The following is a 25,143-nucleotide window of genomic DNA, read 5'->3' as shown; positions in this document are numbered from 1 at the left end:
AATTACCATACGATGAATTATTTTAAATACCTAACTAACTATATGCGATCTCTTAATTTTTAATAACCTTTTGAAGTCGGGGCCTCCTATAAACTACTACCTTTGAAAAATGGATATTTCGGGCGTCTGTACGTTCCTAGGCCACGTGTGGTTGGGTCGAAAAAAACTCAACATTCATTCGGGGGTGAGAAAAATGGAAATTAAAGCAGATTTTTGAGTGAAAATTTTTCGCTAATACATTACTTCCCTTTTTGTAAAAGGAAGTACAAAACAGGAATGTTTTCGATAAAAGTCAGTAACCATCCTGAAATCAACCGTAAAGCTTTCTAAGTAATGTAGAAATATGTCCGCGTATAGCCAGTCATGTTTCTGGAACCTGAAGAAAAAACTTAAGTAGGTTTTAAGTAGTAGCTTGGCGTTTACCAGTTTACTTGGTTGTACCAAGAAAGCTCCAAAAGCATTGTTTCACAAAGCAGAACACTGAACAACTTGCTTGTAGATGTTCTCTCATTGCTGATAACACCAACAAACTGACAGCTAAAACTAATAGCTAAACCCAGCCAGTTAAACATCAGCTGTAACTAATTTATCACATTGCATCCTAAACTTAAACCTCTTTCTTAAAAACACACCCATACAAATCAGAAAAATGAAAAACAAGGTCAGTTATCAAAATGGTAAACTATCTGTATTCTTCCCAACTTCCATGTATTTTACGAGATTTTCTATTTCAATTACGTCAAACTAACAAAAGAATAAACCAAGTTTAGCAGATTAAAAGCGGTAAGAACGAAAAGAATTGTTTCTGTTTACTCAACCGCTTCAAAACACGGATTTGTTAAAAAATACTTCTTCACGCGTGGACAAAGATTCGATTAGGTTTATTGTCAGGAAAAACCACGCTTGTTCCGTTAATGCAATTTATGAAACAGTATTAGCAGCAGTAAATATTTGTCTTTCTGTCTTTCGTAAACTTTTGCGTTTGACGCTCTCTTAATTTTGTACCACGTTCGGTTTCTAATTTCCTATTTTGTTTTTAAAGTAAGAAGGAGGGGGAATTCTACTTATGTCACGGGAAAAGTAAACAACATGTCAGTATAAATGAAGTACAGTAAACTCTTGATTATCCGCGGAATTGAGTGGCGCAAGTGCCGCGGATGATAAAAGTCGCGGAAATTGTTGTTACACAAAAGCTTGGCTGTATTGATGCATAATAATTTCTACAAACAGTGAAAATATGTACAGTCATAGAAAAAAAAAAACGAAACACTCGATCGTATTCAAAGACTATAGATACTAGAGACACGTGCAAGGTGTCATTATTTCAGGAATAAAAAGTTCTACATAATTATGGTAAAAAATTGTTGTTAAGGGGTCGTCTTCATATTAAAACGAGCATCAACTTCAAATTTTTCAATGAGAACCCCCTTTTTTTATCACATATTTCTAATCAGCATCTTTTTTTAACTTTGTGTACAAAGTTTTGTTTAATTCGATCCAGCCGTTACTTCAGAATCGAGTTTTGAAAAATTCCTCTCGTAATGTTAAAACGTATTTTGATATTTTTACTCATAACACAAAAACTAGATTAGGTACGGCAAAGATTGTTTTTTTGTATCAAAATATGAATTGACCCAATAATAAAAACATCATTTATAACGCCCAAAATGTAATTTTAGTTTTTTTATGAATTATTTTAATATTTTTTGAAAAAAATATGATCTGAAACCATATTAAATTTTAACAGAAAAACAATCTAGGAGAGCTTTTATGAGGGAATCCAAAATTTGAGCTCAAAATATTCAGTAGTTTTTGCGCTATGCCTAAAAATTCCTTTTTTCCTACTTTAGGGGACCGTATACTTTTTTAAAACAGAAATTATGAAAGTTGGTTTCTTCGTAAAAAAAGAAAAAAATTGTTCAAGAAACTAAGCAAACCAATTATAACGTGGTTTTTCTACATTAGAGTTACGCCTATGAATTTTTTAAATGCATAAATTTATTCGCTGTCTCTGCAGAAGAACAACACAATATTGCAACCGTCAGTTTTTTGTAGATATCGTTCAGACGTCAATGTGTAAATAATGCGAAACACTACTTCATTGTCTAATAAAAGAATATTTTATAGAACTTTTTAAATCAAAAGCTATACTTTAAATACTTCTGTTTTTTTTTTTTTTTAATTTATTTATTTTTATTTTTTTTTTCTGCGTTTAGCCATTGCCTTTTGTAAAACAATAACTCAAATAATATATATATATATATATATATATATATATATATATATATATATATATATATATATATATATATATATATATATATATATATATATATATATATATATATATTAATTTGAATTTTTGGCATCTTGATTTCAAATATTGTTTTTCGCAATCACGAGCCGTGTATGTGTATGTATGCGCGTGTGTGTTTGTGTACGCGCGTGTGCGTGTAGGCGTTCGTGTATGTGTGTGTACGCGCGGGTGCGTGTAGATGTTCGTGTATGTGTGTGTACACGCGTGTGCGTGTAGGCGTTCGTATGTGTGTGTACGCGCGTAATTGTAGGCTTTCATGTGTGTGTGTGTGTTTGTGTAAGCGTATGCGTGTGGGTGCGTGTGTGTGTATGTATGCATGTGCGTGCGTGTAGGCGTTCGTGTGTGTGTGTGTACGCGCGTGTGCGTGTAGGCGTTCGTATGTGTGAGTACGCGCTTGTGTGTAGGCGTTCGTGTGTGTGTGTATGTAGGCATGAGTGTTTGTGTCTGTGCAGGCATGAGTGTGTGTATGTGTGTGTGTAGGAGTGCGTGTATGTGTCTGTGTAGGAGTGCGTGTATGTGTGTGTGTAGGAGTGCGTGTATGTGTGTGTGTATCAGTGCGTGTATGTGTGTGTGTAGGAGCGCATGTATGTGCGTGTGTAGGATATTGACGCGACCTGGAGACGGTTTTTGCCAGAGGAGCAGCATCGTGAGGCGGCCGGCCGACGATGGTGCTGCGGAGGGTGCTGGTGGGAAAATAAAATGATATCACATTAAAACAGTCAAATAAAAGCAATAAGCAATCGTGATTGCTCAAAAAAATTAACATGCACAACTTTTTCACAGAAACATACAACAAAACCCCAGTGTCTTGCCAGTCATGTTGCAATAGTGTGTAGAATTAGTGGCTCTTCCCGGTGATAATTTGCTAAAATGAAAAACTATTGCCTTGTTTAATTCGGGAAAAAGTACTCGAAAAATAGCCGACAGTGTGAAGTTTCTCCTTTAACAGTATCCAAATGGGTCAAAAAGTAATAATTGCTCTTAGATAAGTTTACTGGTTTTTAGGAATTAATTTTTTTTGTATAGAGTTTGAATAATTTTCAATGTGTTAGGATCTAGGAGAGGAAATCTCAATCGCATTAGTGGGCCGCGTGCTTTGAGCTGTATTCTGCACAAAAGTAGTAGTTATGGCTAATTGTGAATTTTTTTTTTTTTTTTTGACTTCGTCAAAGATTTAACAAAACATTAATTTGCGCGTTAGATTAAGTTGAGTTTTTGTCTATTCTTAATTATAATTTAAATACTATTTTTCTATTTACTTTCTCGGTCATTGGCGTGCATTTCGCATTAAAATAATTCTCGCAAGACAATGATAAAATTTCAAAATATTTTCTTCTCTTTTGAACAACATGGAAAAATATCGTCAAAGAAAGAAAGTGAAAAAAAATATTTTTATCAACTAATGGGTGCCTATTTTATTAAATGTATCTTTTTCAGAATCCAATATCTAAATATTCGGCTCCAACTTTGTGACACTGGAACTAATTCTTCTTCCTGTTCTTATTCTTTGAACATACAACGGGCCACATGGACCAACGTCGCGATCTGAATGCGGCCCGCGCCTTCACTGCGATTTGGTTTTCCCATTCCATGGCTGCTGTGAGTCCTAATATTGAACACAACAGCCCTGAACTAGATTTAACCGAACAATGAAGCAGGTGTCATGTCATTGAAGCCGAGAGTGCCTAAAAACTGGTGGATGAAGAAAATTTACCTCACCAGTGAGATGCCGTAAACATACAGCAGATAAATTTATTTTGCCTACCAGTTTATTCGCACTCTCAGCTTCAATAAGATGACTTCCGCATCCCACACGCTTAGATCCGATTCCAGTCTGCGAAATATGCAGCGAGGACGAAATCGTAGCCTCTGGATAGTTCAACCCGCCCGTCGGGTATGCTGTCTATAGTATTGCTATAGGTGCGCCAGCCTGATGCTGTAGACAATGCTAGTGTGCAAGTATATAGTGCGCGAAACAATATCAAATAAAGCTAAGTTTTGTTTGTAATGTTACAAAATTGGAGAAATGACAAGAAGTCAGATTTCGGTTCACTTTGGTTAAAATTAAAATGACTTTTTTTTTTTTTAATTACGGGTTGAACCATCTCGAATCTCGTTGCTAGAAACAGCATTGGGAAATTACTTTCCTAAATTGGTTTTAAGAGATGTTACATGTTTAACTAAAACCGCCGATTGTGTAATGTCTTTTTAATAATACCACGCATTATGATCTTTCGCATAAATTAGGATTTGAAACAAATTCTCTTTTTTTGATTACAAAAAAGCCTCTAGAACAATTACTGTGTTTGTCCACTGGGTTAATTCAAATAACCAAATTTTTCCCAAATAAAATTCGAGTATAAAGGGTTTGCTCATTAACGGGTATTTATATTCTCCTGCTTCTGCTTTATTTTTTAGATTGATACTTCGTTCATTTTATGTATTTAGAGCAAGTTTTCACGGAATAAATGGACCTTGCTTCGCTCGAGTCTCCAATCTATTTAATGCTGCGTCTTCCCACGTTGTGCGGTATATTTTTTATATTTTTGTGTGCGATGGCTCAAACGTCTGCCGATGTTCTGCGAAATTAGAAACGCGCAATTCCATTTTACATCAAAAGACTTTCTATTCATTCCAAAATAAACCTGCAACATAGACGCAATACATTTATCAAACATATTCACATCATCTTTCTAGGTATAAGGTTGGATATTTACATTTCTATGAGGCTAATTTGCTTAATATAAGCAATCCAATAGGTTCATATTAGAAAAGGCAAAAAGTTCCATTACTTTTAATTTTTCATTGTTCGATTTACTAAACAACGATCTATACGATAGACGAGCCAAACCCCATACATCTTTCTTGGGTTAATCCAGATAAACAAAAATCAGTAAATATTTTAACTTTAAAAAAAAAAAAAAAACGACCTTAACTTGCTTTTTGCCGCAACATAATCGGCTAAAAAGTATCGGATTACGGAAGAAAAGAGAACTTCAAAAAAGCATGAGTTGAGCTGGATAATCTCGATCTTTTCATTGTTCACCTTCCGTTACTTGATAAACCGTGACCTTGAAAGAAGCGTTTTCAATGTGGTGATGGTCCCTAAAACGTTTTTCGTTAATAACTCCTGTTCTACTGCACGGAATGCAGTGAAATTTCGTATCCTGGCTGTATTTTGCGGTCTAAACATAATTATGTAGCAAAAATTAGGGGTTCCCATTTGAAAATCAAGAGTTGGTGCTCATTTTGCTTTGTATATGGTCCCTTATCAAAATTTTACCTACGTAGTTTTAAAGAAGACTTTAAACTAAGTCGGATGACATCTTTATTTCCTTTCTAGCATGAAAAATGGCCGAATAATTAAAAGTGTTTCGTTTTTTTTTCTATGACTGTACCATACAGTAAAAACGCTTTGTATTTGTACTTAACAGAACTTAACATCAATAAAGAACAAATGTATGCATGATGAAGAAAGCGAAATCTTTATCTTTAAACTAATAATAAAGCTGAAAGTCTGTATGTCTGGATATTTGTAGCTCTATATGCCTGTATGTCTGTTACATAGCGCCTAGACCGTTCGGTCAATTTTCATGAAATTTGGCCCAAAATTATTTCTTAGCATAGGGGTAAGCATCTCGAAGCGATTTTTCGAAAATTCGATTTTGTTACTTTTCTACTCAAATTTTAAGAACATTTTACCGAGCAAATTATCATAACGTGGACGAACAAATTACCATAACATGGACTAACAAATTATCATAACGTGGCTGAGCAAACTACCATAACATGGGCGAGCAAATGAACATAGCAAATTGGCGAGAAATTCATCATCCATTAATTGTAAACATACACGCGAATCAAATGATTTTTTAAATTTCTACTTCGGGCAGAGCCGTGCGGGTACCGCTAGTGGTTAATAAATAAGCAAATAAATAAATAAATAAAAATAACTTAGTTTAGATTTACAATTTTTATACAAAACAAAAAAAAAAAAAAAAAAAAAAAGCCATTGGTGGGTTTTTTTTTCTTTTCGCTAAGAAAATACACGTTCCTGATACATGTCCATGATATCTGTCCCTGCGGATAATCCACTCGCGCATAATCGGGAGTAATATTTTTATTGTTAGCATTGAAAAATCATTCTTATTATTTCGTTAAACATGACACTTCCAGCCATCATCAATATTATTGATACGTACTAACAAAAATGACATTTAACTCCACATTTAGAAGAATGCTAAGCAGAGTGGAATATAACATAAAAAAGTACCTATAACACTTTATGCTGATTATTAATTATTGGTATCTCTTAAATGCAATTTTCAAGTTCCTAATTTCTGATTTTACGGAAAACGATTAAAAAAAAGAATTTCTACTGTTTTAGAGTTTTAACTTTTGTTTCGAATGTTATAAGTTACAATTCAGCCACAGAAATAAATTGTACTACTGTCCGTTCTCGAAAACAAAGGCTACCACCCAGGACAGATTCCATTTCAAAAAGGGGTGATAGGTTGATGATGGGCGCTTTCTGTTCGCACTTTTCATCTCTGACTTTTTTGACGCTATAATGGAAAACTGCTAAGCACGTTACTTTGCATATGTACTTTACTTACGTGTTTCCGGTTTCCCTACATATTTGGATAAAATCAGCGCAGACCTGACGCATGCGTAAATCGGCGCTAGGTCTCGGCTAAGAAAAACAAGCAATACCATGAAAATTTGTTGTAGTTGTTGTTGCTATTAATTATCAAGAGTTTTTTAAGATAAGATGCATGTAAAGATAAATAATTTTAATTATATAAATATAACTTTTTTCATGTGCTTGATGTAGTCGCCCAAAAATAATCTACACACATCGACTAACCTTTAACTTTATAATGTAGCAACACTAATTCAAGTGTCATTATGATGTTTAAGTAATGGGGTCATTTCCAGAATTTTAGAAGTATTTTTCTGAAATAGCATGCTTAAAAACATAGGATCTGACCGTTTTTTAAATAGTTTAGGTTTAATATTTTTAAAAAAATACTTAAATCAGTGCGCTTTTATTATTTACGCTTCTGCCGATGACATCACAAATGATGAAATGCCATTCAGTGTTGCCATTCACAGAGCAAAATATTTAATTTGCATCTTTACTCACGTGTATTGGCAACGATATGGTTGATAGCAAACGTAGAGCACAATTTTAATTCGCTTCTTGATTATCATAACGTGGAAACGCAGTAGAAAGATGCGCCAAACTGCATCATTTGTGACGTCATCAAGACCACGCCTTGTTTGAAAAATCGGACATTAAAAAAAAAATAATTAAAAAGTAACTGTTGGGAAAATTAAAGTATTTTCTGGTTCCATGTTATTTTTTTTCTTTTTTTTTTTGCTTATTATAACAATTTTTGACTAAAAGTAGTACTTCTGACTTAAGGAAACAACTCCATTATATTGGATGATTCAAGATACTACTGTGTTCTTTGAAGAGGCTGCATGGTTTTACCTGATAGAAATTGCTTGTATTCGAAGCTATTTTTTCAACGTTTGGGTCATGTTGATAATCTAACTCACAAACTTTGAGTGTTTTTTTTCTTTTTCCGGAAATGCTTAAAAATGACCATTTAAAAGAGAAGAAAAAAAGAAAAAAAAAACTTAAATAAATTAAATTAATCCCCAGAAATATTTGAAAGAGAATTTTGAAGAAGATACTTTTGATTCCATAATGAGGTAGTTTCCTTCAGTCAAAAGTACTACTTTTAGGCACTGAAATTGATAGCATGAGTAAAAAAATAACATGGACCCAGAAAATACTTTCATTTTCCCAACAGTTATTTTTCAATTAATTTTTTTAAATGTCCGATTTTGGAAACAAGGCGTGGTCTTTATGACGTCACAAATGATGCAAATTGGCGCATCTTTCTACCACATTTCCACGTTATGATAATCAAAAAACGAATTTGCGCTCTACGCTTGCTATCAACCATATCGTTGCCACGTGAGTAAAGATGAGAGTTAAATATTTTTCTCCATGAATGGCAACACTAAATGGCGTTTTATCATTTGTGATGTCACACGACAGAAACGTAAACAATAAAAACGCACCGATTTAAGTAACTTTTTAAAAATATTAAACTTGTACAAATTATTTAAAAAATGGTCAGATCGTATATTTTTAAGCATGCTCTTTCAGAAGAAATACTTTTAAAATTTTGGGAACGACCCCATTACGTTTATGTTTTTATTAATTTTGAATTAAATTTACCTTTATGAACTAACTCGAAATAATATTTCAAACATTTTGAAAGTGTCTTTGCTAAAAAGGATGCTTTAAAACTACCCATTTCGTTGCTTACTATGTCAGCAAAACAGTTTATTTATTGGTTTAGAAATTTTTGATCCGTGTTGAATACAGTTAGATACAATTCGAAAAAATCTGTAAGATTTTTTTTAAAGCAAAGTATGTTAACAAATAGGGGAAATTATTATTTGACAGGAAAATAGTAATATTATTGCATGATTTTTTTTTGTTACATAACATCTTCTATCTATATCTATACATATAATAAAACAAGATGTTTGTGTGTGTGTGTGTGTTTGTGGCGCGCATCCTGGGAAAACGGTAAGGCCTAGAAAGATGAAATTTGGTACACAGGTGCAGTTTTTGCTGAAAATGTGCACCTCGGGCTTCGATTTTTGATATTTTAATTAGAAAAAAGTTATTTAATGTTTTATGTTATTTTTAGCACTTTTTAGTACTTTTGACCTCACAGATCCCGAACCAATCGCGCCAGACGGATATTTTTTACACTATTGTTTAGGAAATTTAATTTTAAATATGATGAATGAAAAAATTTAAGGTAGAACAATTTTTGTATTTTTTATAGATTTTTGAAAAAAACTTTATTTTACATTTTTTTCTGGGTTTAATTTATTTCGAAACCCATCCTGCGACAAATATTGAACCCTCAATTCTAAAATTTTAGTCGGTAATAGTAAAAACATTCCGCCCCCTTCAGAAGAAAAAAGTTTTGAAAAATACGCAATAGTTTTTTTTTTGCAATTTTTTTAATGGCAGAACACAACACGAGCTGTTCGCTTGTCGGCTGATTCCGAGCTTACCTCATCACGTGATCCAACTGAAATCGTTTGCCTTCTCTTCACCTTTTTTTTTTTTTTTGCAAGAGCTACTTTTTGAACACTACGGGGAACATAGTGTCTTTATTTTTGAGGGCTACTTTGATTAAATAAATAAAGCCCGCGATTTTTTGCATGATCTTCGTTTCTGTTACGAATTGGCGGTTAGGTTAGGTAGATACAGATATAGATAGAAGTTGAGTGGACAAAAAATGTTTTTGTTTTCGAATTAATACTTATATAAATAAAAAAAGATTGTACTGTCAGGAGGTAGACATGCGCAGATCGTATAGATTGATAGATAGACAAATATAGAGTTCGATATAGCAGACGGACAGCAAGAAAGAGGCATGCCCGTCATTTAAGGAATTTCTGTAGAATATATTACCGCTAATAGCGTTAATAACTTACATCCACCATGAAAATAACAATTTCCGTCTGTTGAGATCAGAAGACACTTATTTAAAAGCAAATCTTTTATTGAAGATATTATAACATACATGAATTTCATATCTACGATCGTTGTTGCTAACCAAATTAACGGCATAACCTTCTAAAGCCAAAAAAACATCTTGTTTCCTTAACTTATAAGGACAGAACATTTGCATAATTCAGTTCACGGTTTGCAGTGATACTTTTCACTTTAAAAATATAATAAAATATGCAAATGTGCTTTCAAATGTACGTACGAAAAACAAATTAAAAAAATTCTAACAATCGGCCCCATCGGGCGTACATTCATTCTTTCTTAGTTCAAAAATAATATTTACAATATACTGAAGTTTTTCCTTTGATAAAGGTTTTGTTAAGAAATCTGCTGAATTATTTTTACTACTGATATATCTTAAACAAAATAAATTTTCTTTGATCAGATCTCTTATGAATTGATATTTTATATCTATATGCTTAGTTTTAACATTTTCTGGTGAATTTTTAGAAAAATATATAGCAGATTGATTATCACAAAATTGTATAGGAATATTCGAGTTTTTAACGACATTAATTTCTTTTAATACTCTCGAAAACCATACAAGTTCTTTAACACTTTCTGTTAGAGATACAAATTCAGATTCCATTGAACTAAGAGCGATTGATTTCTGTTTATTCGATTTCCAGTTAAATGGAATACCGGCAAAATAAACAATATGCCCACTTGTAGAATACCTATTCGTTAACTTATAACCCCAGTTTGCATCAGAATACGCAATTAAACTAGAATTGTTAACATTCGACAAATTAATTTTTAAACTTTTAGTATTAAACACATAATTCATGATATCTACAGTAACAGTCCAATGTTTAAATAAATATCCATTGCAAAATTGAGACATGACATTTACTGCAAAAGAAATATCGGGTCTGCTTCTCGCAGCTAGAAATGATAAACACCCAATCAAAGTTCTATACGGGTATTTTTTCATTACATCATTTTCCACAATTTCTTTCTCGTTAACCCTTTGAGGTAATTCAACACTGTTTTTGAAAGGTAAATTAACATGATTTCTTGGCAAATCTTTAAATTTTTCCATTAGTTTATTTATATAAGTTTCTTGATGCAAATAAATTTTATTGCCAATCTTTTCAAAATTTACACCCAGTAAAAATTTAATTTCCCCCAAATTTACAACGTCAAACTTACTTTTTAGTAATGCTATAATTTCATCAATTTTACTTTTACTTTTTCCAAATAATATTAAATCATCTACGTAAACCAACAAAACTATTTCATCTTTAAGTTTATAAGTACAATTACACCATTTCATTTTTTCAAATCCAAGTTTGAGTAAATTAGAGTCTAACTCCAAATTCCATTGTCTTCCGCTTTGATGAAGCCCATACAGTGCTTTATTAAGCAACCAAACCTTATGTTCTTCACCTTTAACTTCATGTCCAACAGGTTGGGTCATGTATACCTTCTCATTTAGACTTCCATACAAATAGGCAGATTTTATGTCTAAATGTACATGAGACCAACATAGCACGGATACAAATAAAATGAAAAACAATCGAACAATTGAAAAACAAATGACTGGCGAGAACACCAAATTGTAATCGATGTTTGCCCGCTGTTTCCAACCAAGAGCCACTAATCTTGCACGGAATTTTTTAATTTTATTCTTATCATCCCTTTTTATGCTATATACCCAACGGTTTCCTATGATTCTAGAATTTTTGGGGAGTTCAACTAAAGTAAATACTTTTCTTTCTTTGAATATTTTTAATTCTTCATTCATCGCTCGATCCCATTCAAGTTTTTCTGGAACATTTTGACTTTCCTGGAAGGTTCTAGGTAATTCTACGTTATTTACTTCATCCTGAAATAAAGCGAAATCTGTTTCGTCACAAGTAAAATTATTTTCGTTCTCCGAATTAGACTAGTCACTATTTTCATTTTTTGACTCCGGTGTTTGATCATTTTTCGGCTTAAACAAAAATGCATCAGGTTTAAATTCGATTTGTTGCTCCTCACAATATTCTTTTACTTTTTTTAAAGATCTTAACCTGGGTTTTCCCTCAGGTGGATAGTAATAGACGTCAACTCTATTGCTCTTTTTTCGCGGTCGTTCTTTTCTTTCCCACTCAGAAAGGTTTAAAGGTTTTAGTTTTCTATCAGCGTCAGATTTTTGTTCCTCAATAATTTCATGTTCCTCTTCAATCGGCCAATTTAGCGTACCAATTTTAAAGTTTGCGTACTCATTTTTACGACCTTCACCGAAAAGACTTTCTACTCCGTTTTTACGCTCGTCTATACTAACATGAATAGTTTCTTCTATAGTTTTTTCTTTCGGTAACCAAATTCTATACCCTTTTCTATTTGTTGCATATCCGACAAGTATGCCAATTTTAGCTCTGTCGTTTAATTTATGCCTTTTAACTTTAGGAATATGTACATATGCTAGCGATACAAATAATCTGAAATGTTGTACTGAAGGTTTATGACCACTCCAAATTTCAATTGGTGTTTTACCTTTTGTAAGTTTATGCTCACAACGATTGTAAATGTGAACGAAAGTATGCAGGGCTTCAGCCCAAAACCTTTCTTGCAATACACTTTCATGCAATAATGCTCTAACTCCATCTAAAGCTGTACGGTTAAATCTTTCTGCTACGCCTACTTGTTGAGGTGTATAAACAGAAGATCGTTCAATTTTTATCCCACGTTCATTTAGAAATTTTTCGAATTGCTTATGGCAAAACTCTAAGCCATTATCAGTTCTAACTGATTTTAATTTACAATTTAATGTACGTTCAGATCTGGCTAGATAGGATTTCAAACAATCAAATACTTCACTTTTGTTTTTTATCGTAAATACATCTACTTTTCTAGAATAGTCGTCTATTATCGATAAAAAATACAAACTACCTCCCAGCGAACGAACTGGAGCGGGACCCCACAAATCCATATAACATTTATCCAACACATTATTAGTTAATGTTCCATAATTTCTGTTTAAAGAAACTCTAGTAGATTTAGCAATTTTACAAGTCACACAAGAATCGAAATTTCCCGTTACGTTTTCAATACCTTTGACACTATTGTTAACACTCCTATTTTTTAGTAAATTAGCATTAACATGACCAAATCTTTTATGCAGATCATTTATGTTAATGGAAACATTATATGCATTTACATTAAATATTTCAGATTTCCTATAGTTAGGTATACCGTAAATTACATACAATTTCCCTACTCTATGAGCTGTTAAGAAATATTCATCATCTTTAGTAAAAATTCTCATTTTATTATTACACCAAATTATTTTGTACCCTCTTAAATCAATATTTGCACCTCCAATTAAATTCCTACGCATATTGGGTGTATAATAAACATTTTTAAGAATTAATTTCACAAAATTTCCATTATCTTTTACATAAAACACTATATCACCTATGCCCTTTATTTCACTAGTGCAATTTTTATCCCCAATTAAAACTTCACGTTTAGATACAGGATAAATGAATTCAAACCATTCTTTGTTGTTGCAAAAATTTCCTGTTGCTGCACTGTCTATCAAAAATTCCCCGAGTTCTATCGTATCTTCATTACTTGAGACTGACGATTTCTGCACTTCCATATGTTCCGTGTAAAAAATGCGGCTGTCTGGTTGAGACGATTTACTTTTGACATCCGGTTTTCTTCTGTTCTTGAAATAACAGTTTTTAGATAAATGATTGTTCTTTCCACAAAATGTGCACGGCCCCAGAAGATTTCGTCTTTCATGCGATGTTAGCCTCAGCTTGCTTCCACTGTTAACGCTCGAGAACTGACTTATCTTCCATTTAGGGGTTGTATTCAAGTTCGAACAGTCTTCCAATTTGGAAATGTGTGCGTTATCTACGGGTAGATATCCCTCGTCTTTCATCTTTAACTGAATTCTCCCCGATTCGCTTATTAACTGCTTTTCCACATTGTTGTAAATGAATTCATTATCATCCAGGCGATATAATATTTGAACAAGGTTTTCAAACTCTTTAGGTAGTCTTCTAATTAACTGAAATGTTACTAACAGTTCAGGTATTTCAAATCCAGCATCTTTGATTTGAAGTTGCTTTTCCTTTACTCTTTGGCAGAAGATTCCAACTGTTTCTTCATCTGGATAATATCTCAGTTCATAAAATTCATCGATTAAAGTTGCTATACGAGCGCGGGAACAAGGCTCGAAGTTTTCCTTTAAAATAGTCCAAGCTTCTTTTCCATCTTCGGTACACTGAATCAATTTTAAATATTGCCGTTCAACACTTGTGTAAATTGTTGTGTAAGCTCTGGCTTTCCTCTGTTCGAAATTTCTTATCAATGCTTCCGGGGATGTTTCTGCTGGTTGTTTTGGTTCCCCGACGATGAATTCCCAACATCCTCTGTCAATTAGAACAACTTTTACATCACATTTCCATGAACTATAGTTGAACGCATTCAGCTTTGGAAAGTTGATACTACTGTAATTTTCTTCTAGGCTGTTCTCCATTCTTTTCCGATATATCAAGTCCAACAATATGACGAAAAGTCTATAGTTATTTATCAGGGTTTTAAAGGCCCCATAACCAATGTAGAATATATTACCGCTAATAGCGTTTATAACTTACATCCACCATGAAAATAACAATTTCCGTCTGTTGAGATCAGAAGACACTTATTTAAAAGCAAATCTTTTATTGAAGATATTATAACATACATGAATTTCATATCTACGATCGTTGTTGCTAACCAAATTAACGGCATAACCTTCTAAAGCCAAAAAAACATCTTGTTTCCTTAACTTATAAGGACAGAACATTTGCATAATTCAGTTCACGGTTTGCAGTGATACTTTTCACTTTAAAAATATAATAAAATATGCAAATGTGCTTTCAAATGTACGTACGAAAAACAAATTAAAAAAATTGTAACAATTTCAACGGGGTGTCAGTGCCCCCCCCCCCCACACACACCATGACTTTGAAAAAACAATGCTTTCACATAAAAGTGGAAGTGCTTTTTGCTATTTTTCGACAAAATTTGCATGAAGAGTATGTTGTTTGTGTCTCCCCCTCCTTTATTAAAAATATTCCAAACGACGGAACTGGAGATAGATCTATAAAATATTTTATTCAAACTACTAATGATATACATAGATATAGATTGATTGATACCGCCACGAAATTTGTTTAAGCAGCCGCCGAAGGCGTCAACATCGGTGTAAAAAGGCGAATGATAATATTGAGAAAAAAGAGAAAAACATTGATTAATACCTAAAAAAGTAGTCGAAAACTTTGTACTGCATAGTGAATAAAATATAACAACGTATATAAAGTACAAATTCAAAATGAAAAAAGGTTAAAAAACCAGCAAACAGCTGTTTCGGCACTCTAAAATACAAATGCCATCATCAGTGCAATTAAAAACGAAGACAGGTTCAACCCGACTAAAACACAGTCGAGGCGAACATTGGAATGAGAGACGAGTTGTAAAAGATATGAGAGCAGTACCGGAAACGATGACGTCAAGGTTACGTCAGAACTACAGAGGACAGTTGCACTCAGGAGAAAACGTCACAGACAAAAAATAAATCAAATAACAGACTTCCAAACATTAGGAAAAGGGGGAGTGCTAGACAAATCATTGACGATTAAATTAGCATTTTTCCATATGTAATATGACTCCCAAAAATCTAAATCATGAATGGACGAACACTCGTGAATAACCTTGGCGGAAGAAAAAATAAAATTATGGCCACAAGACCAACAATGTTGAGCAATAGAGGAGTGTTTGAGATCCTGTTTTTTGACGTAGTTTTCGTGTTCTTTTATCCGGAATTTGAGGGATCGTCGAGTCTGCCCAATATAGGCCAATTTGCACTGGCAGGAAACACTATAAATGCCCCATTTGTCAAGGTTCTGAACAGGGTGTTTAAGCTGTGAAAATTTTAATTTATTAACAGGAGAAAAAGTGACGGAAAAATGAAACTTTTTTAAGATTTTGGCAATTTGTAGACTGATTTTAGGAAAAAAGGGTAAGACAACGGAACTCGAATAGTTCACAGGAGCAAGTGTTTGATTTTTGTTAGCTGAACTACATAGCTTCTTATAAATGGTATCAATAATATCTGATGTGAATCCCCGATCAACCGCAATACCTCGTAGGTAATTCAGTTCTGATGAAAGTAAATAGGAATTTGAACAAATGGCTAAAGCACGGTAAATAAAAGATCTAAAAGCAGCCAATTTTTGTTTAGGAGGGTGAACGGATAACTTGTGGGGGGGAAGAGAAACAGCAAAGGGTTTACGGAAAACAGTAGTTGTAAACATATTGTTATGACGAGTGATGGACACATCAAGAAAAGAAAGATGATTTCCAGATTCCAATTCAACAGTAAATTGAATATGTGGGTCAATAGTATTTAGGATGGATAAAAGGTTATCAAGGTCACTGACAGACGAGTCCAAAAGCACAAAAATGTCGTCAACGTACCTGACGTAAAAATCAAATTGTATAATTTTAAATAATTTAATTTCGAAATAGTGCATGTACAAATCACTTAGAATTGGACTCAAAGGGTTGCCCATAGCAAGACCTTCATGTCATTTTTTCCGTATGACTGAAGGTCTTGCTATGGGCAACCCTTTGAGTCCAATTCTAAGTGATTTGTACATGCACTATTTCGAAATTAAATTATTTAAAATTATACAATTTGATTTTTACGTCAGGTACGTTGACGACATTTTTGTGCTTTTGGACTCGTCTGTCAGTGACCTTGATAACCTTTTATCCATCCTAAATACTATTGACCCACATATTCAATTTACTGTTGAATTGGAATCTGGAAATCATCTTTCTTTTCTTGATGTGTCCATCACTCGTCATAACAATATGTTTACAACTACTGTTTTCCGTAAACCCTTTGCTGTTTCTCTTCCCCCCCACAAGTTATCCGTTCACCCTCCTAAACAAAAATTGGCTGCTTTTAGATCTTTTATTTACCGTGCTTTAGCCATTTGTTCAAATTCCTATTTACTTTCATCAGAACTGAATTACCTACGAGGTATTGCGGTTGATCGGGGATTCACATCAGATATTATTGATACCATTTATAAGAAGCTATGTAGTTCAGCTAACAAAAATCAAACACTTGCTCCTGTGAACTATTCGAGTTCCGTTGTCTTACCCTTTTTTCCTAAAATCAGTCTACAAATTGCCAAAATCTTAAAAAAGTTTCATTTTTCCGTCACTTTTTCTCCTGTTCATAAATTAAAATTTTCACAGCTTAAACACCCTGTTCAGAACCTTGACAAATGGGGCATTTATAGTGTTTCCTGCCAGTGCAAATTGGCCTATATTGGGCAGACTCGACGATCCCTCAAATTCCGGATAAAAGAACACGAAAACTACGTCAAAAAACAGGATCTCAAACGCTCCTCTATTGCTCAACATTGTTGGTCTTGTGGCCATAATTTTATTTTTTCTTCCGCCAAGGTTATTCACGAGTGTTCGTCCATTCATGATTTAGATTTTTGGGAGTCATATTACATATGGAAAAATGCTAATTTAATCGTCAATGATTTGTCTAGCACTCCCCCTTTTCCTAATGTTTGGAAGTCTGTTATTTGATTTATTTTTTGTCTGTGACGTTTTCTCCTGAGTGCAACTGTCCTCTGTAGTTCTGACGTAACCTTGACGTCATCGTTTCCGGTACTGCTCTCATATCTTTTACAACTCGTCTCTCATTCCAATGTTCGCCTCGACTGTGTTTTAGTCGGGTTGAACCTGTCTTCGTTTTTAATTGCACTGATGATGGCATTTGTATTTTAGAGTGCCGAAACAGCTGTTTGCTGGTTTTTTAACCTTTTTTCATTTTGAATTTGTACTTTATATACGTTGTTATATTTTATTCATTGATTAATACCGTTGCTAAATTTTCTAAGCAGCCGCCGAAAGCGGCAACTCTGGCGCAAAAAGGCGAATGGCGTAAAAAGGCGGACCAGCTGGTCGCCGCCGGCGACTAGTTAGTAATAAGAATGATAAAAATCACAATATAAAATGTACATCTACTATACCCGGTTTCCTCTACGTAACAAGGTTTCAAAATTTCTGCAGTATTGGTGGAGAGGTTTCTTACACTTGTTGTGTAATCTTACAAAAAAAGGTCAAAGCATTCAGGTCAGGTGTGTTTGGAGTCCATTCTATGTGACTACGGTATTAGACTTGTTGCTGGAATACATTTTTCGACTATTATTATTAGCATAATTGTATGAAAGATGTCTTTGTTTTCTTACTTTGTTCATGATAAACAACTTTGTGGTTCTCTTTCTCCACTTATCTCGAACCGTTTATGAGATAAGAGCGTGAACTCTGAATTTTGTCACCAGGTGGTGCTGAAACTTAACTGTACCCAGAGCGCATGGCAAATGAACCTCTGTGTTATGACTCTTGTTGTTCTGAAACTACTAGGGTAACAAAGGACTTTAGATTGCACCTCGTGTACAGACAAATATTTACCATGTACATGCAACACATCTGTCTAAATTTTTGGTTATTTCAATGGGCTTCTTTCGAATCCCTTTAGATGCTAAGGGTATTTTGAAGTATATTCATAATCATTTTTGCACAGCTGACATTTTAAGCATATTTTTTCCTTTTATTATGATTTTTATTATAGTAATTCAATATACGTCTCCGAAATTGCCATTTTTTACGTAATTTTTATAATACTTTACATATTGGTAATATTAATAATGTAAATGTTCCCTTGAACTGAATTTTCAATAATTTATGGATTATTATTTTCGTATTCAAAAAACTTTCAATGCGTACAGAAATTTTCAAGGAAAATATCAGCTTTAAGAAATAGAAACAAAGCAATGCTCTGTCAATTGTTGTTTTGTCAAGCTTTCATATTTATTGATACTTATATAGATTTTTGTGCTTTTAAAGATTAAAGTTCTATACATCAAAGAAATAATTTCAATATATGCATATAAGTTGCAACCCCAATGAAACGTTTAGGCTGAAAATTAATGCAATAATTTAAATAAAATTTACCGAAAACGTAATAATTAATCTAGTAAACGACTCTTTAGTAAATGACATAACACAGACAATTGTCTAACTCTAATGCAATAGAAAATAAAACTATTTCTTCGAAAACCAAACAGTTCTTTCATTCCCAGAACATGTTCTTGATAAATAAAAAGAACTTAACCTAGAATCGGAAACAAATTAACAGTTTAGGAAAAAACAGCATTTTACTTTTTCCCCAGACGATGTTTGAATCTTGAAAACATTGGCAGATTGTTTTCTTCTATAAACCCCAAGAGAGTTCTTTAATCCAATTTTACCCCCAAAAAAGTAAGCATAGTTTTGCTTAAAAAATCTTTCCAAAACAAAAAGAGGTAAAAATAATAAATTATTCGGTTCATAAATAAAAAATTTCAACTCGCCTGTGATCAAGCCTCTCATAGCTTCCCTAAAACTTTCCCCTTTTTTAAACGTTTATTTAACATAAGATATGAACAGAAATTTTCATATGTTTTTGCTAGTTCTGAAAGTTTCGTAACGAGTAGATTGGTATAGCAGAGCAAAAAACTGTATCGTGGTATAGTGTTTAGGGTTCCTGCTTTCCAACTCAGGCAAACTATGCTCAATCATAGAAATGGGAAGCAAGGAAAAGTAAGGTAATGAAGCTCACCGTGGAATCCGACTCACCCAAATTTCTCTAGCCAGAACAGAATTAAAAACTCACAATGGGATCGTTTCCAAAATTTTAAAAGTATTTTTTTTTTCTGAAAGAGAATGCTTAAATACTTAGGATCTGACCAATTTTTTATATAATTCGACTAAGTTTAATATTTTTTAAAAAATTATATTAATCGGTGCGCTTTCATTGTCTACGCTTCTGCCAATGACATCACAAATGATGAAATGCCACATACTGACGCCATTCACAAAGCACAATATTTAATTCGCATCTTTACTCACGTGTACTGGCAACGATATGATTGATAACAATCGTAGAGCGCAATATTTAATTCGCTTCTTGATTATCATAACGTGGAAACGTGGTAGACAGATGCGCCAAATTACATCATTTGCGACGTCATCAAGACCACGCCATATTTTCAAAATAGGAAAATTAAAAAAAAAAGTAAATAAAAACTAAGCGTTAGAAAAATGAAAGTTTTTTCTCGTTCCATATATACATATATATATATATATATATATATATATACATGTAAAAAATTTATATATATATATATATATATACATATATGTATATATATATATATATATATACATATATATATATATATATATATATATATATATATATATATATATATATATATATATATATATATATATATATATATATATATATATATATATATATATATATATATACATTTTTTATTATTCTATCAATTTTAGTGACTAAAAGTGGAAAAAGTGGACTTTTGACTGAAGGAAACAACCCCATTTTTATACCACAACATAGCCAACATCACTTTACTCGTACTTTTACGGTAAGGATACAGTCGCTGACAGAAGGAAAGAGTTTCTTGTCCTGTCGTAATTATTTTTCTGCTATTTCGATATGAAATTCCAGAATATTATAACTTGTAGGTAAATACTCTCTCGTATTTTCGACTGTTAATATGCCGGGTTGATCCAAAGTCAGGACCAACTTTTAAAATGAATAACTCGGAAACCAATAAAGAAAAAAAGATGCGGTCTGCACTAAACGGATGCAAACGAATCCGGGTTTTATCTTACGACGAAGCAAAAATAGTTCTGTTGGGCACCAACAGATGGCGCTGTCGGATTTCTGATCTAGGATCATGCAAAGCAACAAGTGCTATAAAAAAAACGACACCAGGTAATGGGAGTGGAAGCTAAAATGCATCGAAATGTTATCCATCTTTGCGAAAGCCCGGTTAGTTAAACTATATTATAAGTATTATGGAGAAGTAAAAAGCTGTAGCGCCATCTGTTGGTCGAAAACAGAACTATTTTGGTTTCGTTGCCCTACAAAACCCGGCTTCTTTTCGATTCGTTCAGTGCAAACTCCATATTCTTATGTTTATTTGTTTTCGAATATTCATTTTTAAAGTTAATACTGACTTTTGGATCAACCTGTATTTTTTACGACTGCTAAATAAATACGTATCGATGTAATTTTATGCTCTTATTTATTTTTGTAGAGCTTAGTTACGGCAATTATTGTGCATTCAAAGTCCAACATGGCAATGAAGTTGATTGCGCTCTTGTAAGCCGGAAAGTAAATGACACCATCTTAGTGATTGAAACCAGCTCACATTGGTGAGTCTCATACGCATTTAAAAATACAATAAATATATAATTGTAGTTTCACAAAGGCTTTAATTGAAAAATCTTTAATATTTGTATCTAATATCGAAGGCATCGGTATTTTATTTTAGAAAATACTTGTTTTCCGAAATTGAAAGCAGAATGAAATACCGGTATTCGGTATACCGGAATTGCAATCACTGGAACACTGTAAAAACGATTCAAAAACGTTCATGAAAAATAATGGGCAACTAATAGGCCCAATTTCTGCAAGTAATTTCCGCTAAAATACAATAAGTTTCCCGAAATTATCATGGAATCCTTCAGTAGAATTCAGTAACCTCCCCGGTTAAACCCTCCCAGTCGTATCTCTGGAACCTTCAAAGAAAACTAAGGTTGGTTCAAAATTTGCATCCCGTGAAACTTATAGCAAATATTGTAGTTTCTACGCACAAAAAATAAAACAAACACTTACATAATAAAAAAAATGGATAACATAAAAGGTGAAACACATATTAGCTGCAACAGTTTCTTCAAACTATCCAGTTACCATACAGATACAGCAGGTTCGTCTCCGTTCTAACCTCATCGGCTTGGAATATTCAACTACCGAACTGAAGGCAGATGTCTTTTTAATAAATCTGTGATTGCCTTCAACCTGGTAGTTTATAAGTTTAGCATATGAGCTAGAAACCACAAGCAATGTTGCAATTCAACTCGTAAAATGAAGGCAAAAGTTTAGATAATAAGCAGTAGTAACTATTACCTATTTTGCAAATTTTCTGACTTGACAGCACAAATAACTGGTATTTTTAAACCTAGTTTTCAAGTTAACTACCATTAAACATAATTCCTTTTTACTAGCATAAACAATGCAATTCATATTGATCTTTATTTATTGTAACTCATGAAGGAAACATGAGATGTAAAAGAAAAAGGAAAACTTCTATTCCAGAAAGTGTTCCTAAAGAAAAAATTGTCGAAAACTAATTGCACAACAAGTTTTTTTTATTTCTTTGCGAAGTCTTTTTTCCTCCTAATTCTTATGTGCTCAGAATAAAAAGTCGTTTTCTTTGTGTTACAGTTCATGAATTTTATTCCCAATGCTAATTGCTTGATCTGTCAGTTATAACAAATAATCGCTGGCTTCCCTTTATGCAGCTCAAACATTTACTGATATGAATGATATTTAAACTTATAGTTTCCAACTTCTAAATATGCAGGGTGTCCGAAAAGTATTTGACGTCATTTTAAACCTTTATAGAAAAGCAACAAATTGTTGTATGAATATGCAATTTGCGCCACAATGCTTCACAGGTTCAAGACTTTTTTTTCGACATCTTAAAAAAATAAATAAAATTCAATGTAAAGAAAATAATAATAACCAAATAAAAAAAAGTGTGATTATAAGTAATCGCTGCATCGTCACAGTAAGAAAGACAAACGTCACGTGAGGTGTTAAATCTTTCATTAAACACTAGCGGTAACCGCAAGGCTTTGCCTGTAGTAGAAAATTAAAATGTCTTTTGGTTCGCCTGTATATTTACAAATAATGAATGACTAGTCGACCCGTGCGGAACTCCGCACTGTACTTCGAATGGTTTCATAAGGCATTTTGCTCTTTAAAAATTTCAAAGAAAGAATATTATGAAGAAAAACCGAAAAAAAGTAAACATAAAAAAGTAAGCGCACAAGAGAAGGCATGTAATTTGAAGACATCAGTAACGAAACCTCGTTAAATACAACGTTGTGATAATTTGATCATCGCTCCCCTTTTGGTTGTACGTATTTTCAATGCAAATATAAATATCATTAAAAGTGTGGCTGAGTGACACGTGAAAAATCAGTAATTTTGCATGTGAAAAACAGGTTGTGGTAAATACAGAACTGCCCATGTGAGCATCTGACGAAAAAAAAAGAAACATTAAAGAGATATTTTAGTGGCAAGGATTCGAACTGGCGCCATTCTTATTAACAGTACGACGCTCCAACAAACCTAGCAACTGTGCCTTCCTTTTCGAATGCTATTCATTGAAGGAATGCGTAATAAAACACAGTAAAAAAGTTTTTCGTCGAAAAAATATAATAAGATCATGCGTCTATGTTTTGTCATTAGCCAACACGATACGATTTAAAGTTATTCGTAAAACATGGAATTTGATTAAAGAATGAGGAAGATCTCACGTAGCGATTGAAACAAACATTCTAGAGAAGTAATAAATTCGGTTGAAAAAATAAGTGTTTTTATTTTTGAATATTTAACAATTTCCCATAGCAGGCTTCTTTAACCTGTACGGCTTAAAAGCCCGCACTTGTTTTTCTTGTAATCGAACACTTAAAATTCAAAACGAAAACCAGTTGAACTGAGTCCGTTTTTTAAGTGTAATTTTTCGAACGTAGACAAAATGTTTTTTTTTTTTTTTCAGCCAAAAGCAGAGGAGTAGAAAATGATTTCTTACTAATGAAGTTGATAATAATTTTAATGTTTTATATCGTATTCGAATAAATAATTAAAGATTTACTGGTTGAAACTCGTAGTTTTAATTTGGCGTAGTATTTTTTCATTTGTAAAAAAGTTCCAACACTGCTATTAGATAAAATTTACTTTTCAGCATACAATGAAAATGTTTTTCTGCACAAAAAGGATTCCCTTAATACATTTTTTTTATGCTTACATTATGCTCAGTGGTCTGGATGGAGTCAAAGCTTAAAAAAAAGGGAAGAACACTATCGATTAGCAGTCAACTTATCTGAATGATAACTGTAGCCTGCATAAAGGAATCAAAAAACCAAATAGCATTCCCAATGCATTTATTTAATTACGTGTGTTATCTGTTGTATGTTATGAGTACATGTAATGCGTACACTGTAAAAACGATTCAGATTTGTTCCTGGAAAATAATGGGCAGCTGATGTGCCCAATTTCTGCCAGTAACGTATTGTGAAAGTGCCAGGAATGTTTTCTGCAAAAATTCAGTAACCTTCCTAAAATTATCCTGGAAACCTCCTGAAAAATTCAGAAATCTTCCCATTTTAAGCCAGTCGTACCTCTGGAACTTTAGAATAAAATTATGTAAGTATAATATAACAGCTAGGCACCTTCCTGATACATCAAAAACGTTTCATAAGCAGTATTGCAAACATGGCTAAAGCTGAGACTAAATTGTAAGTAAGTATTGGGAATTTTTCTTTCAGGGCTACGTTGTCCATAGACTAATTCGCTCCCTTTAAGAGCTTAAACAGTCTGCACGGGCCGTAGTCGAATTGAATCCGATACTCTTTATAAATACGCTTAGTTAATCTTTAAACTGGGAGCTAAAAATATTTTTCACAACAGTGAGAAGTCCGCTTTCGTGCGACTTGTAGCAATTCAGGAAACTTTTTGACGATGATACTTGGTTTTTCCATGAAGTGTATAGTAACCACTAAAATCCCGAGACGTTACACGAAAATACTCAGCAATGTTTCGGATTTTTTTTACAGTGTAATATTACTGTAAATTTGCTATTATGTCGGACAGCCCGAACTGGCCCGAACTTCAGACAGTTTATATTCGAACGCTCTTCCGAAAAAAAAAAAAAAAACCCCACAGGTAATTTAAAATTTTTTTTCTTGCCGAGAAGTGTTTTTATTTTTGACAATTTTTACAATTTGTTATCGCAGGCTGTTTGAACCGTTATGACTTAGATGGAAGCACGTGTTCATCATTTAACAGCACGGTTAAAATACAAAATAATTTGAACTAAGTTCTTTTTTAAGCGTAGTTTTTCAAATGTAGTAAAAATGTGATACGCTATTTGTTTTTTTACGAAAAGAAGAAATATATATATATTACACTTTAAATTGAGGTAATATTTTTTTATTTGTACAAAGAGTCAAAAACTCATTAGAAGAATCTATATTTCAACATACGATTTAT

This window comes from Uloborus diversus, chromosome 8 (assembly GCF_026930045.1).
Source record: "Uloborus diversus isolate 005 chromosome 8, Udiv.v.3.1, whole genome shotgun sequence".
Lineage (NCBI taxonomy): Eukaryota > Metazoa > Arthropoda > Arachnida > Araneae > Uloboridae > Uloborus > Uloborus diversus.
This window is presented reverse-complemented; position numbering follows the sequence as displayed.